Below are 15,508 nucleotides of genomic sequence, written 5' to 3' on the forward strand. Positions count from 1 at the left end.
TCTCTCACTCTCTCTAACTCTCTCTCTAACCCTCTCTAACTCTCACTCTCTCTAACTCTCACTCTCTCTAACTCTCACTCTCTCTAACTCTCACTCTCTCTAACTCTCACTCTCTCTCTCTAACCCTCTCTAACTCTCTCTAACTCTCTCTCTAACCCTCTCTAACTCTCTCTCTAACTCTCACTCTCTCTCTCTAACCCTCTCTAACTCTCTCTCACTCTCACTCTCTCTCTCTAACCCTCTCTCTCTAACCCTCTCTAACTCTCTCTCTCACTAACTCTCACCCTCTCTCTCTAACCCTCTCTCTCTAACCCTCTCTCTCTCTAACCCTCTCTCTCTCCTCTCCTCTCCTCCCCTCCCTCCCTCCCTCACCCCATCCCTACCTCCCTCCCTCCTGTAGGATCATGGTATTCCAGTAGACCAGGGTTATGCTGTTGCACCCCACCATTCAGGAGTCTACCCTGTCCATCTCCAGCTGTATGAGACCTGGAGGAAGGTGTGGAACATCAGGGTTACGTCTACTGAGGAATACCCTCATCTCAAACCTGCTAGATACCGCAAGGGATTCATACACAATGATATTATGGTGAGGAAACACAGTGGTACTCTGCCTTCAGAAACAATTCACACCCTTTGACTTTTCCCACGTTGTTGTTGAGTTACAGCCTTATTCTATACAGAATTTAAAATGGATTAAACTTTGATTTTTTTTTTTTGTCACTGGCCTACAGACGATACCCCATAATCTCAAAGTGTAATTATGTTTTTCCAAAATGTTCTAAATTAATAAAATATCAAAAAGTTAAACATCTTGAATCAATAAGTATTCAACCCCTTTGTTATGAACACCTAGAACATTTAGAACACCCTGAACATTTAGAACACTCAGAACATTTAGAACACCCAGAACATTTAGAACACCCAAAACATTTAGAACACCCAGAACACCCAGAACATTTAGAACACCCAGAACATTTAGAACACCCAGAACATTTAGAACACCCAGAACATTTAGAACACCCAGAACATCCAGAACATTTAGAACACCCAGAACACCCAGAACATTTAGAACACTTAGAACACCCAGAACACCCAGAACATTTAGAACACCCAGAACATTTAGAACACCCAGAACACCTAGAACATTTAGAACACCTAGAACATTTAGAACACCTAGAACATTTAGAACACCCAGAACATTTAGAACACCCAGAACATTTAGAACACCCAGAACATTTAGAACACTCAGAACATTTAGAACACCCAGAACACCCAGAACATTTAGAACACCCAGAACATTTAGAACACCCAGAACATTTAGAACACCCAGAACATTTAGAACACCCTGAACATTTAGAACACCCAGAACATTTAGAACACTCAGAACATTTAGAACACCCAGAACACCCAGAACATTTGGAACACCTAGAACATTTAGAACACCCAGAACATTTAGAACTCTCTCTGTGTGTGTGTGTGTGTGTGTGTGTGTAGGTGCTGCCACGTCAGACGTGTGGATTGTTCACACACACCATTTACTATGAGGACTATCCTGGAGGACCTGAAGAACTGGACAACAGCATCATGGGAGGAGAACTGTTTCTTACTGTCCTGCTGAACCCAGTGAGTTACACACACACACACACACACACACACACACACACACACACACACACACACACACACACACACACACACACACACACACACACACACACACACACACACACACACACACACACAAAGTTGCAGTCTCTCACAGTGAAGCCATGTTCATTTCTCCATTTTAAATTAGGTCTCACAGCAGGGTGTCATCACAACGCACAGAAACACACACTCCCTCCTTCCCCCATATCTCACCTGCTGTGAGTGTCATAGAAAACTGATGATGATACGTGAGAGAGAGAGAGAGAGAGAGACAGAGAGAGAGACAGAGACAGAGAGAGAGAGACAGAGAGACAGAGAGAGAGAGACAGAGAGGGGGAGAGAGGGGGAGAGAGAGAGACAGAGAGAGACAGAGAGGGAGAGATTTGGTATTGAGCAAAACAGGAACATTTGGCTAGAAATTCAAAAGGAATTTATCTGAACAGAGGAAAATGTCCTCCTGTGTGCTACCTATATCCCCCCACTAGAATCCCCATACTATAATGAAGACAGCTTCTCCATCCTACCTATATCCCCCCACTAGAATCCCCATACTATAATGAAGACAGCTTCTCCATCCTACCTATATCCCCCACTAGAATCCCCATACTATAATGAAGACAGCTTCTCCATCCTACCTATATCCCCCCACTAGAATCCCCATACTATAATGAAGACAGCTTCTCCATCCTACCCATATCCCCCCACTAGAATCCCCATACTATAATGAAGACAGCTTCTCCATCCTACCCATATCCCCCACCAGAATCCCCATACTATAATGAAGACAGCTTCTCCATCCTACCTATATCCCCCCACTAGAATCCCCATACTATAATGAAGACAGCTTCTCCATCCTACCTATATCCCCCCACTAGAATCCCCATACTATAATGAAGACAGCTTCTCCATCCTACCTATATCCCCCACTAGAATCCCCATACTTTAATGAAGACAGCTTCTCCATCCTACCTATATCCCCCACTAGAATCCCCATACTATAATGAAGACAGCTTCTCCATCCTACCTATATCCCCCCACTAGAATCCCCATACTATAATGAAGACAGCTTCTCCATCCTACCTATATCCCCCCACTAGAATCCCCATACTATAATGAAGACAGCTTCTCCATCCTACCTATATCCCCCCACTAGAATCCCCATACTATAATGAAGACAGCTTCTCCATCCTGGAGGGGGGGGGGGGAAATCAATCATTTCCAGGCCCAGGGACATGTTCTAGTCTGTGGCGACCTACAGTACTGTAGACTACTTTATCACTGACCTCTCAAACCCAGAGTCTCTCAGAGCGTTCACAGTCAGCCCACTGACAACCCCTTATCAGATCACAGCAACAACAAAAAATCACAGTCTACACGAACAGAGCAATACTCTGTCGCGGGTGTGTCGTGAGGATTGGACCAAAACGCAGCGGGAACGTGTAAACTCATCCTCTTATTTTATAAAAGAAGGAAAAAGAAACGCGTATATATAAAACAACAAACGACACTAAACCGACACGAACACAAAACAGGAAGCAACTACCACAAACCCCCGTGAGAAAAAAAAAACACCCTCTCTTAATAGGGACCTTCAATTAGAAGCAACGAGGAGCAGCTGCTTCCAATCGAAGGTCCAACACAATAAAACACCACATAGAAATAGACATACTAGAACTAACATAGAAAATAAACTAACATAGAACATAGCCCAACAAACCCCGAAAAACACTCTAAACAAACGCCCCTCTTAAAACAGAACATAGCCCACCAAACCCCGAAAACACTCTAAACAAACGCCCTCTTAAAACAGAACATAGCCCACCAAACCCTGAAAACACTCTAAACAAACACCCCTCTTAAAACAGAACACAGCCCACCAAACCCCCGAAAAACACTTCTAAACAAACGCCCCCTGCCACGTCCCGACCAAACTACAATAACAAACAACCCGTATACTGGCCAGGGCGTGGCATGCTCAATCACGAGGCATCAAAGCCAAAGGAACTGAGTAATATTAAGAAATACTACAGATGGAAGGAAAGTAGTGCGGAAATCTACCAACAAAACTATTAGGCAACAACAAATCCAATCCCTTCCAGAACAACTTCCTGGATAAAACGTGAGACCAGTTTCATCATAGCGCTTGATGTTTTTTTTTTGCCACAGCGCACTTGAAGAAACGTTTATCAGAAGTTCTTGAAATGTTCCGTATTGACTGAACTTCATGTCTTAAAGTAATAACGGGACTGTTGTTTTCCCTTTGCGTATTTCAGCTGTTCTTGTTCATATAATGTGTGACTTACCGACTCAAATCGGTCTTATGAAGCAAAATATTAAATCGTTTTTCTTTACACTGGATAAATGTAGAGACTGTGTGTGTGTGTGTGTGTGTGTGTGTGTGTGTGTGTGTGTGTGTGTGTGTGTGTGTGTGTGTTGTGTGTGTGTGCGTGTGTGTGTGTGTGTGTGTGTTCTAGCGAAATGCTTCATAACGACAACTAGGTCAGGATGAGATTGGAGAGAAAGAAATGAACAGAATGTTTGAAAAAGAAGAGAGGAGAGGGAGAGATGTGGCTCAGTGCAGAGAGAGAGAGAGAGAGAGAGTGGGGAGAGAAAGAATGAGAGAGAAAGGTAGAAGATAAATATACTGTATATGTGTTTGAAAACGAGAGACAGGGGGAAGAGACAGAGAGGGAGAGGGAGAGGGAGGGAGAGAGAGAGGTGTGGCTCAGCGCAGAGAGTGAGAGAGAGTGAGAGAGAGAGAGACAGATAGAGAGTGAGAGAGAGAGAGACAGATAGAGAGACAGATATAGAGAGAGAGACAGAGAGAGAGAGAGAGACAGAGAGAGATAGAGAGAGAGAGAGAGAGAGAGACAGATGAGAGAGAGAGAGAGAGAGAGAGACAGATAGAGAGACAGATATAGAGAGAGAGACAGAGAGAGAGAGAGAGAGAGACAGAGAGAGATAGAGAGAGAGAGAGACAGAGATAGAGAGAGAGAGACAGATAGAGACAGAGAGAGAGACTATAGAGATAGAGAGACATATATAGAGAGAGAGACAGATAGAGAGAGAGTTTATTTAGGTCAACTATCCCTTTAATATCAGATACAGTATGTTACTGTGGTCAACTATCCCTTTAATATCAGATACTGTATGTTACTGTGGTCAACTATCCCTTTAATATCAGATACTGTATGTTACTGTGTGATTTAGGTCAACTATCCCTTTAATATCAGATACAGTATGTTACTGTGGTCAACTACCCCTTTAATATCAGATACAGTATGTTACTGTGTGATTTAGGTCAACTATCCCTTTAATATCAGATACAGTATGTTACTGTGGTCAACTATCCCTTTAATATCAGATACAGTATGTTACTGTGGTCAACTATCCCTTTAATATCAGATACAGTATGTTACTGTGTGATTTAGGTCAACTATCCCTTTAATATCAGATACAGTATGTTACTGTGGTCAACTATCCCTTTAATATCAGATACAGTATGTTACTGTGGTCAACTATCCCTTTAATATCAGATACAGTATGTTACCGTGGTCAACTATCCCTTTAATATCAGATACAGTATGTTACTGTGGTCAACTATCCCTTTAATATCAGATACAGTATGTTACTGTGGTCAACTATCCCTTTAATATCAGATACAGTATGTTACTGTGGTCAACTATCCCTTTAATATCAGATACAGTATGTTACTGTGTGATTTAGGTCAACTATCCCTTTATAGTGGCAGATGCTCTTTTGGCACAGACACACTCACACACACCAACACACCTAAACACACACGCACACGCACACGCACACGCACACACACACACACACACACACACACACAGACACTCCTCTCCCGCTCTGACTTCACTTAGTCTCTCTTTCTCTGCTGCCATCTGGGAGCTGCTAGGAGATCTGCAAGCAGTCTGTAGTTATGGTCTGTAGTTACAGTCTGTAGTTGCAGTCTGTAGTTATGGTCTGTAGTTGCAGTCTGTAGTTATGGTCTGTAGTTGCGGTCTGTAGTTGCAGTCTGTAGTTACGGTCTGTAGTTGCAGTCTGTAGTTGCAGTCTGTAGTTGCGGTCTGTAGTTGCGGTCTGTAGTTGCAGTCTGTAGTTACAGTCTGTAGTTGCAGTCTGTAGTTGCAGTCTGTAGTTGCGGTCTGTAGTTGCAGTCTGTAGTTGCGGTCTGTAGTTGCAGTCTGTAGTTGCAGTCTGTAGTTGCAGTCTGTAGTTGCAGTCTGTAGTTGCAGTCTGTAGTTGCAGTCTGTAGTCGCAGTCTGTAGTCACAGTCTGTAGTTACAGTCTGTAGTTGCAGTCTGTAGTTAAAGTCTGTAGTTGCAGTCTGTAGGTGCGGTCTGTAGTTGCGGTCTGTAGTTGCAGTCTGTAGTTGCGGTCTGTAGTTACAGTCTGTAGTTGCAGTCTGTAGTTGCAGTCTGTAGTTGCAGTCTGTAGTTACAGTCTGTAGTTGCGGTCTGTAGTTACAGTCTGTAGTTACAGTCTGTAGTTGCAGTCTGTAGTTACAGTCTGTAGTTGCAGTCTGTAGTTGCAGTCTGTAGTTGCAGTCTATAGTTGCGGTCTGTAGTTGCAGTCTGTAAGTTGTGGTCTGTAGTTGCAGTCTGTAGTTGCGGTCTGTAGTTGCAGTCTGTAGTTGCGGTCTGTAGTTGCAGTCTGTAGTTACAGTCTGTAGTTGCGGTCTGTAGTTACAGTCTGTAGTTGCGGTCTGTAGTTACAGTCTGTAGTTGCAGTCTGTAGTTGCAGTCTGTAGTTGCAGTCTGTAGTTGCAGTCTGTAGTCGCAGTCTGTAGTCACAGTCTGTAGTTACAGTCTGTAGTTGCAGTCTGTAGTTAAAGTCTGTAGTTGCAGTCTGTAGGTGCGGTCTGTAGTTGCGGTCTGTAGTTGCAGTCTGTAGTTGCGGTCTGTAGTTACAGTCTGTAGTTGCAGTCTGTAGTTGCAGTCTGTAGTTGCAGTCTGTAGTTACAGTCTGTAGTTGCGGTCTGTAGTTACAGTCTGTAGTTACAGTCTGTAGTTGCAGTCTGTAGTTACAGTCTGTAGTTGCAGTCTGTAGTTGCAGTCTGTAGTTGCAGTCTGTAGTTGCGGTCTGTAGTTGCAGTCTGTAGTTGCGGTCTGTAGTTGCAGTCTGTAGTTGCGGTCTGTAGTTGCAGTCTGTAGTTACAGTCTGTAGTTGCGGTCTGTAGTTACAGTCTGTAGTTGCGGTCTGTAGTTACAGTCTGTAGTTGCAGTCAGGGTTTGTATCCCAATTATTCTTTCCTTTCTCCCGAAGTGTGCGCTTGTTCACTTCCCTTCCTGCGTTTACAAGGCAATGACTCCCTGAAGCCCATCCCGACACCAATCCAATGGTTTTAGATGAGTGGGGAGCAGAGTAGACTTCAGGAGGGAGGGAACATGACGGGTTGGACTAAGGGACTCCTTCTACATTCACAGGATGAGGAATTAGTTGTAGAATTCAACAGTGGAGTCGACTTCCTTCCTTCTTGAATTCAACAGTGGAGTCGACTTCCTTCTTCCTGTGTGTCCTCCCCCTCCAGATCAGTGTGTTTATGACCCACCTGTCTAACTACGGCAATGATCGTCTGGGTCTGTACACATTCCTCCACCTGGCTGACTTCATCTCTACCTGGACACACCTCCAGCTAGACACTCTACCTCCTCTGCAACTGGCCCAGAAATACTTCGCCCCTGTTCCCCCAGCAGAGACAGCCTCTCTGGCAGGTAACCTCTAACCTCTAACCTCTAACCTCCCTCTACAACTGGCCCAGAGATACTTCCGCCCTGTTCCCCCAGCAGAGACAGCCCTCTGGCAGGTAACCTCTAACCTCTAACCTCTAACCTCTAACCTCCTCTGCAACTGGCCCAGAGATACTTCACCCTGTTCCCCCAGCAGAGACAGCCTCTCTGGCAGGTAACCTCCAACCCCAACCTCTAACCTCTAACCTCTAACCTCTAACCTCCTCTACAACTGGCCCAGAGATACTTCACCCTGTTCCCCCAGCAGAGACAGCCTCTCTGGCAGGTAACCTCTAACCTCTAACCTCTAACCTCCTCTACAACTGGCCCAGAGGTACTCCACCCTGTTCCCCCAGCAGAGACAGCCTCTCTGGCAGGTAACCTCTAACCTCTAACCTCTAACCTCCTCTGCAACTGGCCCAGAGATACTTCACCCTGTTCCCCCAGCAGAGACAGCCTCTCTGGCAGGTAACCTCTAACCTCTAACCTCTAACCTCTAACCTCCTCTGCAACTGGCCCAGAGATACTGTGTGTGTGTGTGTATGTGTAGTGTGTGTGTGTGGTGTGTGTGTGTGTGTGTGTGTGTGTGTGTGTGTGTGTGTGTGTGTGTGTGTGTGTGTGTGTGTGTGTATCTCCGTAGAACCCGTGTGATGACAAGAGGCACAGAGACATCTGGTCCAAAGAGAAGACCTGTGATAGGCTGCCCAAGTTTCTCGTCATCGGACCACAGAAAACAGGTACACACACATACAGACACACACACACGCACGTACACACACACACAGACACACACACACGCACACGCATGTACACACACACGCATGTACACACACACACACACACACACACACACACACACACACACACACACACACACACACACACACACACACGCATGTACACACACACACACACACACACACGCATGTACACACACACACACACACACACACACACACACACACACACATACACACACACACACACACACACAGACACACACAGTGTATTTTCTATATTAGCAGGTTAGGGTCTCAGATTCACAGTGTATTTTCTATATTAGCAGGTTAGGGTCTCAGATTCACTGTGTATTTCTATATTAGCAGGTTAGGGTCTCAGATTCACATTGTATTTTCTATATTAGCAGGTTAGGGTCTCAGATTCACAGTGTATTTTCTATATTAGCAGGTTAGGGTCTCAGATTCACAGTGTATTTTCTATATTAGCAGGTTAGGGTCTCAGATTCACAGTGTATTTTCTATATTAGCAGGTCAGGGTCTCAGATTCACAGTGTATTTTCTATATTAGCAGGTTAGGGTCTCAGATTCACAGTGTATTTTCTATATTAGCAGGTTAGGGTCTCAGATTCACAGTGTATTTTCTATATTAGCAGGTTAGGGTCTCAGATTCACAGTGTATTTTCTATATTAGCAGGTTAGGGTCTCAGATTCACAGTGTATTTTCTATATTAGCAGGTTAGGGTCTCAGATTCACAGTGTATTTTCTATATTAGCAGGTTAGGGTGTCAGATTCACAGTGTATTTTCTTTATTAGCAGGTCAGGGTCTCAGATTCACAGTGTATTTTCTATATTAGCAGGTTAGGGTCTCAGATTCACAGTGTATTTTCTATATTAGCAGGTTAGGGTCTCAGATTCACAGTGTATTTTCTATATTAGCAGGTCAGGGTCTCAGATTCACAGTGTATTTTCTATATTAGCAGGTTAGGGTCTCAGATTCACAGTGTATTTTCTATATTAGCAGGTTAGGGTCTCAGATTCACAGTGTATTTTCTATATTAGCAGGTTAGGGTCTCAGATTCACAGTGTATTTTCTATATTAGCAGGTTAGGGTCTCAGATTCACAGTGTATTTTCTATATTAGCAGGTTAGGGTCTCAGATTCACAGTGTATTTTCTATATTAGCAGGTTAGGGTGTCAGATTCACAGTGTATTTTCTTTATTAGCAGGTCAGGGTCTCAGATTCACAGTGTATTTTCTATATTAGCAGGTTAGGGTCTCAGATTCACAGTGTATTTTCTATATTAGCAGGTCAGGGTCTCAGATTCACAGTGTATTTTCTATATTAGCAGGTTAGGGTCTCAGATTCACAGTGTATTTTCTATATTAGCAGGTCAGGGTCTCAGATTCACAGTGTATTTTCTATATTAGCAGGTTAGGGTCTCAGATTCACAGTGTATTTTCTATATTAGCAGGTCAGGGTCTCAGATTCACAGTGTATTTTCTATATTAGCAGGTCAGGGTCTCAGATTCACAGTGTATTTTCTATATTAGCAGGTTACCCACACATAAAGGTAGTGCACTTATGCTTCTAGGCACCAGAGTCACGTCTAGTCCCTGATTGGCCAGGGGGTCGTTGTTAGGGGCCCATAGCGACAGCAGGCGTTTGACAAGGAAGATATATTTAACATCTCTGAGTTAGTATCTGTCCCCCCCTTCTTTCTCTCTGTTCACCTTATGAGTGTGAGAGAGAGAGAGAGAGAGAGAGAGAGAGAGAGAGAGAGAGAGAGAGAGAGAGAGAGAGACATTATATTTGACATTTACAGCGTAAAGCTCAGTGCAACAGTCCAATGTTGATTGGTGTCAAATGTTTCTTCCTCGTTAGAAACTGAACCCTGCAACACACAGACTCCTCTGACCTGTAGTAACCCTCAGTGTTCCCTGATGGGGACAGACTCCTCTGACCTATAGTAACCCTCAGTGTTCCCTGATGGACAGACTCCTCTGACCTATAGTAACCCTCAGTGTTCCCTGATGGGGACAGACTCCTCTGACCTATAGTAACCCTCAGTGTTCCCTGATGGGGACAGACTCCTCTGACCTATAGTAACCCTCAGTGTTCCCTGATGGACAGACTCCTCTGACCTGTAGTAACCCTCAGTGTTCCCTGATGGGGACAGACTCCTCTGACCTATAGTAACCCTCAGTGTTCCCTGATGGGGACAGACTCCTCTGACCTGTAGTAACCCTCAGTGTTCCCTGATGGACAGACTCCTCTGACCTGTAGTAACCCTCAGTGTTCCCTGATGGACAGACTCCTCTGACCTGTAGTAACCCTCAGTGTTCCCTGATGGGGACAGACTCCTCTGACCTATAGTAACCCTCAGTGTTCCCTGATGGACAGACTCCTCTGACCTATAGTAACCCACAGTGTTCCCTGATGGACAGACTCCTCTGACCTGTAGTAACCCTCAGTGTTCCCTGATGGACAGACTCCTCTGACCTATAGTAACCCTCAGTGTTCCCTGATGGGCAGACTCCTCTGACCTGTAGTAACCCTCAGTGTTCCCTGATGGGGACAGACTCCTCGAACCTGTAGTAACCCTCAGTGTTCCCTGATGGACATACTCCTCTGACCTGTAGTAACCCTCAGTGTTCCCTGATGGGGACAGACTCCTCTGACCTATAGTAACCCTCAGTGTTCCCTGATGGACAGACTCCTCTGACCTGTAGTATCCCTCAGTGTTCCCTGATGGGGACAGACTCCTCTGACCTGTAGTAACCCTCAGTGTTCCCTGATGGGGACAGACTCCTTTGACCTATAGTAACCCTCAGTGTTCCCTGATGGACAGACTCCTCTGACCTATAGTAACCCTCAGTGTTCCCTGATGGGGACAGACTCCTCTGACCTATAGTAACCCTCAGTGTTCCCTGATGGACAGACTCCTCTGACCTGTAGTAACCCTCAGTGTTCCCTGATGGGGACAGACTCCTCTGACCTGTAGTAACCCTCAGTGTTCCCTGATGGGGACAGACTCCTCTGACCTATAGTAACCCTCAGTGTTCCCTGATGGACAGACTCCTCTGACCTATAGTAACCCTCAGTGTTCCCTGATGGACAGACTCCTCTGACCTGTAGTAACCCTCAGTGTTCCCTGATGGGGACAGACTCCTCTGACCTGTAGTAACCCTCAGTGTTCCCTGATGGGGACAGACTCCTCTGACCTGTAGTAACCCTCAGTGTTCCCTGATGGGGACAGACTCCTCTGACCTATAGTAACCCTCAGTGTTCCCTGATGGGGACAGACTCCTCTGACCTTTAGTAACCCTCAGTGTTCCCTGATGGGGACAGACTCCTCTGACCTATAGTAACCCTCAGTGTTCCCTGTTGGACAGACTCCTCTGACCTGTAGTAACCCTCAGTGTTCCCTGATGGGGACAGACTCCTCTGACCTGTAGTAACCCTCAGTGTTCCCTGATGGGGACAGACTCCTCTGACCTATAGTAACCCTCAGTGTTCCCTGATGGACAGACTCCTCTGACCTATAGTAACCCTCAGTGTTCCCTGATGGGGACAGACTCCTCTGACCTGTAGTAACCCTCAGTGTTCCCTGATGGACAGACTCCTCTGACCTGTAGTAACCCTCAGTGTTCCCTGATGGGGACAGACTCCTCTGACCTATAGTAACCCTCAGTGTTCCCTGATGGACAGACTCCTCTGACCTGTAGTAACCCTCAGTGTTCCCTGATGGGGACAGACTCCTCTGACCTGTAGTAACCCTCAGTGTTCCCTGATGGGGACAGACTCCTCTGACCTGTAGTAACCCTCAGTGTTCCCTGATGGACAGACTCCTCTGACCTGTAGTAACCTCAGTGTTCCCTGATGGGGACAGACTCCTCGAACCTGTAGTAACCCTCAGTGTTCCCTGATGGACATACTCCTCTGACCTGTAGTAACCCTCAGTGTTCCCTGATGGGGACAGACTCCTCTGACCTATAGTAACCCTCAGTGTTCCCTGATGGGGACAGACTCCTCTGACCTGTAGTAACCCTCAGTGTTCCCTGATGGGGACAGACTACTTTGACCTATAGTAACCCTCAGTGTTCCCTGATGGACAGACTCCTCTGACCTATAGTAACCCTCAGTGTTCCCTGATGGGGACAGACTCCTCTGACCTATAGTAACCCTCAGTGTTCCCTGATGGGGACAGACTCCTCTGACCTATAGTAACCCTCAGTGTTCCCTGATGGACAGACTCCTCTGACCTGTAGTAACCCTCAGTGTTCCCTGATGGGGACAGACTCCTCTGACCTGTAGTAACCCTCAGTGTTCCCTGATGGACAGACTCCTCTGACCTGTAGTAACCCTCAGTGTTCCCTGATGGACAGACTCCTCTGACCTGTAGTAACCCCTCAGTGTTCCCTGATGGGGACAGACTCCTCTGACCTGTAGTAACCCTCAGTGTTCCCTGATGGGGACAGACTCCTCTGACCTATAGTAACCCTCAGTGTTCCCTGATGGGGACAGACTCCTCTGACCTTTAGTAACCCTCAGTGTTCCCTGATGGGGACAGACTCCTCTGACCTATAGTAACCCTCAGTGTTCCCTGTTGGACAGACTCCTCTGACCTGTAGTAACCCTCAGTGTTCCCTGATGGGGACAGACTCCTCTGACCTGTAGTAACCCTCAGTGTTCCCTGATGGGGACAGACTCCTCTGACCTGTAGTAACCCTCAGTGTTCCCTGATGGACAGACTCCTCTGACCTATAGTAACCCTCAGTGTTCCCTGATGGGGACAGACTCCTCTGACCTGTAGTAACCCTCAGTGTTCCCTGATGGACAGACTCCTCTGACCTGTAGTAACCCTCAGTGTTCCCTGATGGGGACAGACTCCTCTGACCTATAGTAACCCTCAGTGTTCCCTGATGGACAGACTCCTCTGACCTGTAGTAACCCTCAGTGTTCCCTGATGGGGACAGACTCCTCTGACCTGTAGTAACCCTCAGTGTTCCCTGATGGGGACAGACTCCTCTGACCTGTAGTAACCCTCAGTGTTCCCTGATGGACAGACTCCTCTGACCTGTAGTAACCCTCAGTGTTCCCTGATGGGGACAGACTCCTCGAACCTGTAGTAACCCTCAGTGTTCCCTGATGGACATACTCCTCTGACCTGTAGTAACCCTCAGTGTTCCCTGATGGGGACAGACTCCTCTGACCTATAGTAACCCTCAGTGTTCCCTGATGGACAGACTCCTCTGACCTGTAGTAACCCTCAGTGTTCCCTGATGGGGACAGACTCCTCTGACCTGTAGTAACCCTCAGTGTTCCCTGATGGGGACAGACTACTTTGACCTATAGTAACCCTCAGTGTTCCCTGATGGACAGACTCCTCTGACCTATAGTAACCCTCAGTGTTCCCTGATGGGGACAGACTCCTCTGACCTATAGTAACCCTCAGTGTTCCCTGATGGGGACAGACTCCTCTGACCTATAGTAACCCTCAGTGTTCCCTGATGGACAGACTCCTCTGACCTGTAGTAACCCTCAGTGTTCCCTGATGGGGACAGACTCCTCTGACCTGTAGTAACCCTCAGTGTTCCCTGATGGACAGACTCCTCTGACCTGTAGTAACCCTCAGTGTTCCCTGATGGACAGACTCCTCTGACCTATAGTAACCCTCAATGTTCCCTGATGGGGACAGACTCCTCGAACCTGTAGTAACCCTCAGTGTTCCCTGATGGACATACTCCTCTGACCTATAGTAACCCTCAGTGTTCCCTGATGGACAGACTCCTCTGACCTGTAGTAACCCTCAGTGTTCCCTGATGGGGACAGACTCCTCTGACCTGTAGTAACCCCTCAGTGTTCCCTGATGGGGACAGACTCCTCTGACCTATAGTAACCCTCAGTGTTCCCTGATGGACAGACTCCTCTGACCTGTAGTAACCCTCAGTGTTCCCTGATGGGGACAGACTCCTCTGACCTGTAGTAACCCTCAGTGTTCCCTGATGGGGACAGACTCCTCTGACCTATAGTAACCCTCAGTGTTCCCTGATGGACAGACTCCTCTGACCTATTGTAACCCTCAGTGTTCCCTGATGGGGACAGACTCCTCTGACCTGTAGTAACCCTCAGTGTTCCCTGATGGGGACAGACTCCTCTGACCTATAGTAACCCTCAGTGTTCCCTGATGGACAGACTCCTCTGACCTGTAGTAACCCTCAGTGTTCCCTGATGGGGACAGACTCCTCTGACCTGTAGTAACCCTCAGTGTTCCCTGATGGGGACAGACTCCTCTGACCTATAGTAACCCTCAGTGTTCCCTGATGGACAGACTCCTCTGACCTGTAGTAACCCTCAGTGTTCCCTGATGGACAGACTCCTCTGACCTATAGTAACCCTCAGTGTTCCCTGATGGGGACAGACTCCTCTGACCTGTAGTAACCCTCAGTGTTCCCTGATGGACAGACTCCTCTGACCTATAGTAACCCTCAGTGTTCCCTGATGGGGACAGACTCCTCTGACCTATAGTAACCCTCAGTGTTCCCTGATGGGGACAGACTCCTCTGACCTATAGTAACCCTCAGTGTTCCCTGATGGACAGACTCCTCTGACCTGTAGTAACCCTCAGTGTTCCCTGATGGACAGACTCCTCTGACCTATAGTAACCCTCAGTGTTCCCTGATGGGGACAGACTCCTCTGACCTATAGTAACCCTCAGTGTTCCCTGATGGGGACAGACTCCTCTGACCTGTAGTAACCCTCAGTGTTCCCTGATGGGGACAGACTCCTCTGACCTGTAGTAACCCTCAGTGTTCCCTGATGGACAGACTCCTCTGACCTATAGTAACCCTCAGTGTTCCCTGATGGGGACAGACTCCTCTGACCTGTAGTAACCCTCAGTGTTCCCTGATGGACAGACTCCTCTGACCTGTAGTAACCCCTCAGTGTTCCCTGATGGACAGACTCCTCTGACCTGTAGCAACCCTCAGTGTTCCCTGATGGGGACAGACTCCTCTGACCTATAGTAACCCTCAGTGTTCCCTGATGGGGACAGACTCCTCTGACCTGTAGTAACCCTCAGTGTTCCCTGATGGGGACAGACTCCTCTGACCTGTAGTAACCCTCAGTGTTCCCTGATGGGGACAGACTCCTCTGACCTATAGTAACCCTCAGTGTTCCCTGATGGGGACAGACTCCTCTGACCTATAGTAACCCTCAGTGTTCCCTGATGGACAGACTCCTCTGACCTATAGTAACCCTCAGTGTTCCCTGATGGGGACAGACTCCTCTGACCTGTAGTAACCCTCAGTGTTCCCTGATGGGGACAGACTCCTCTGACCTATAGTAACCCTCAGTGTTCCCTGAT

The 15,508-nt window shown here is 46.9% G+C and overlaps 1 pseudogene; it reads left to right on the forward strand.

Moving 5' to 3' along the window:
• LOC106591479 (bifunctional heparan sulfate N-deacetylase/N-sulfotransferase 4-like) overlaps positions 1–7,575 on the forward strand; it is a 28,540-nt pseudogene extending 20,965 nt beyond the window's left edge.
• The last annotated feature ends 7,933 nt before the right edge of the window (positions 7,576–15,508 follow it).

This window comes from Salmo salar, unplaced genomic scaffold (genome assembly GCF_905237065.1).
Source record: "Salmo salar unplaced genomic scaffold, Ssal_v3.1, whole genome shotgun sequence".
Classification (NCBI taxonomy): Eukaryota; Metazoa; Chordata; class Actinopteri; order Salmoniformes; family Salmonidae; genus Salmo; species Salmo salar.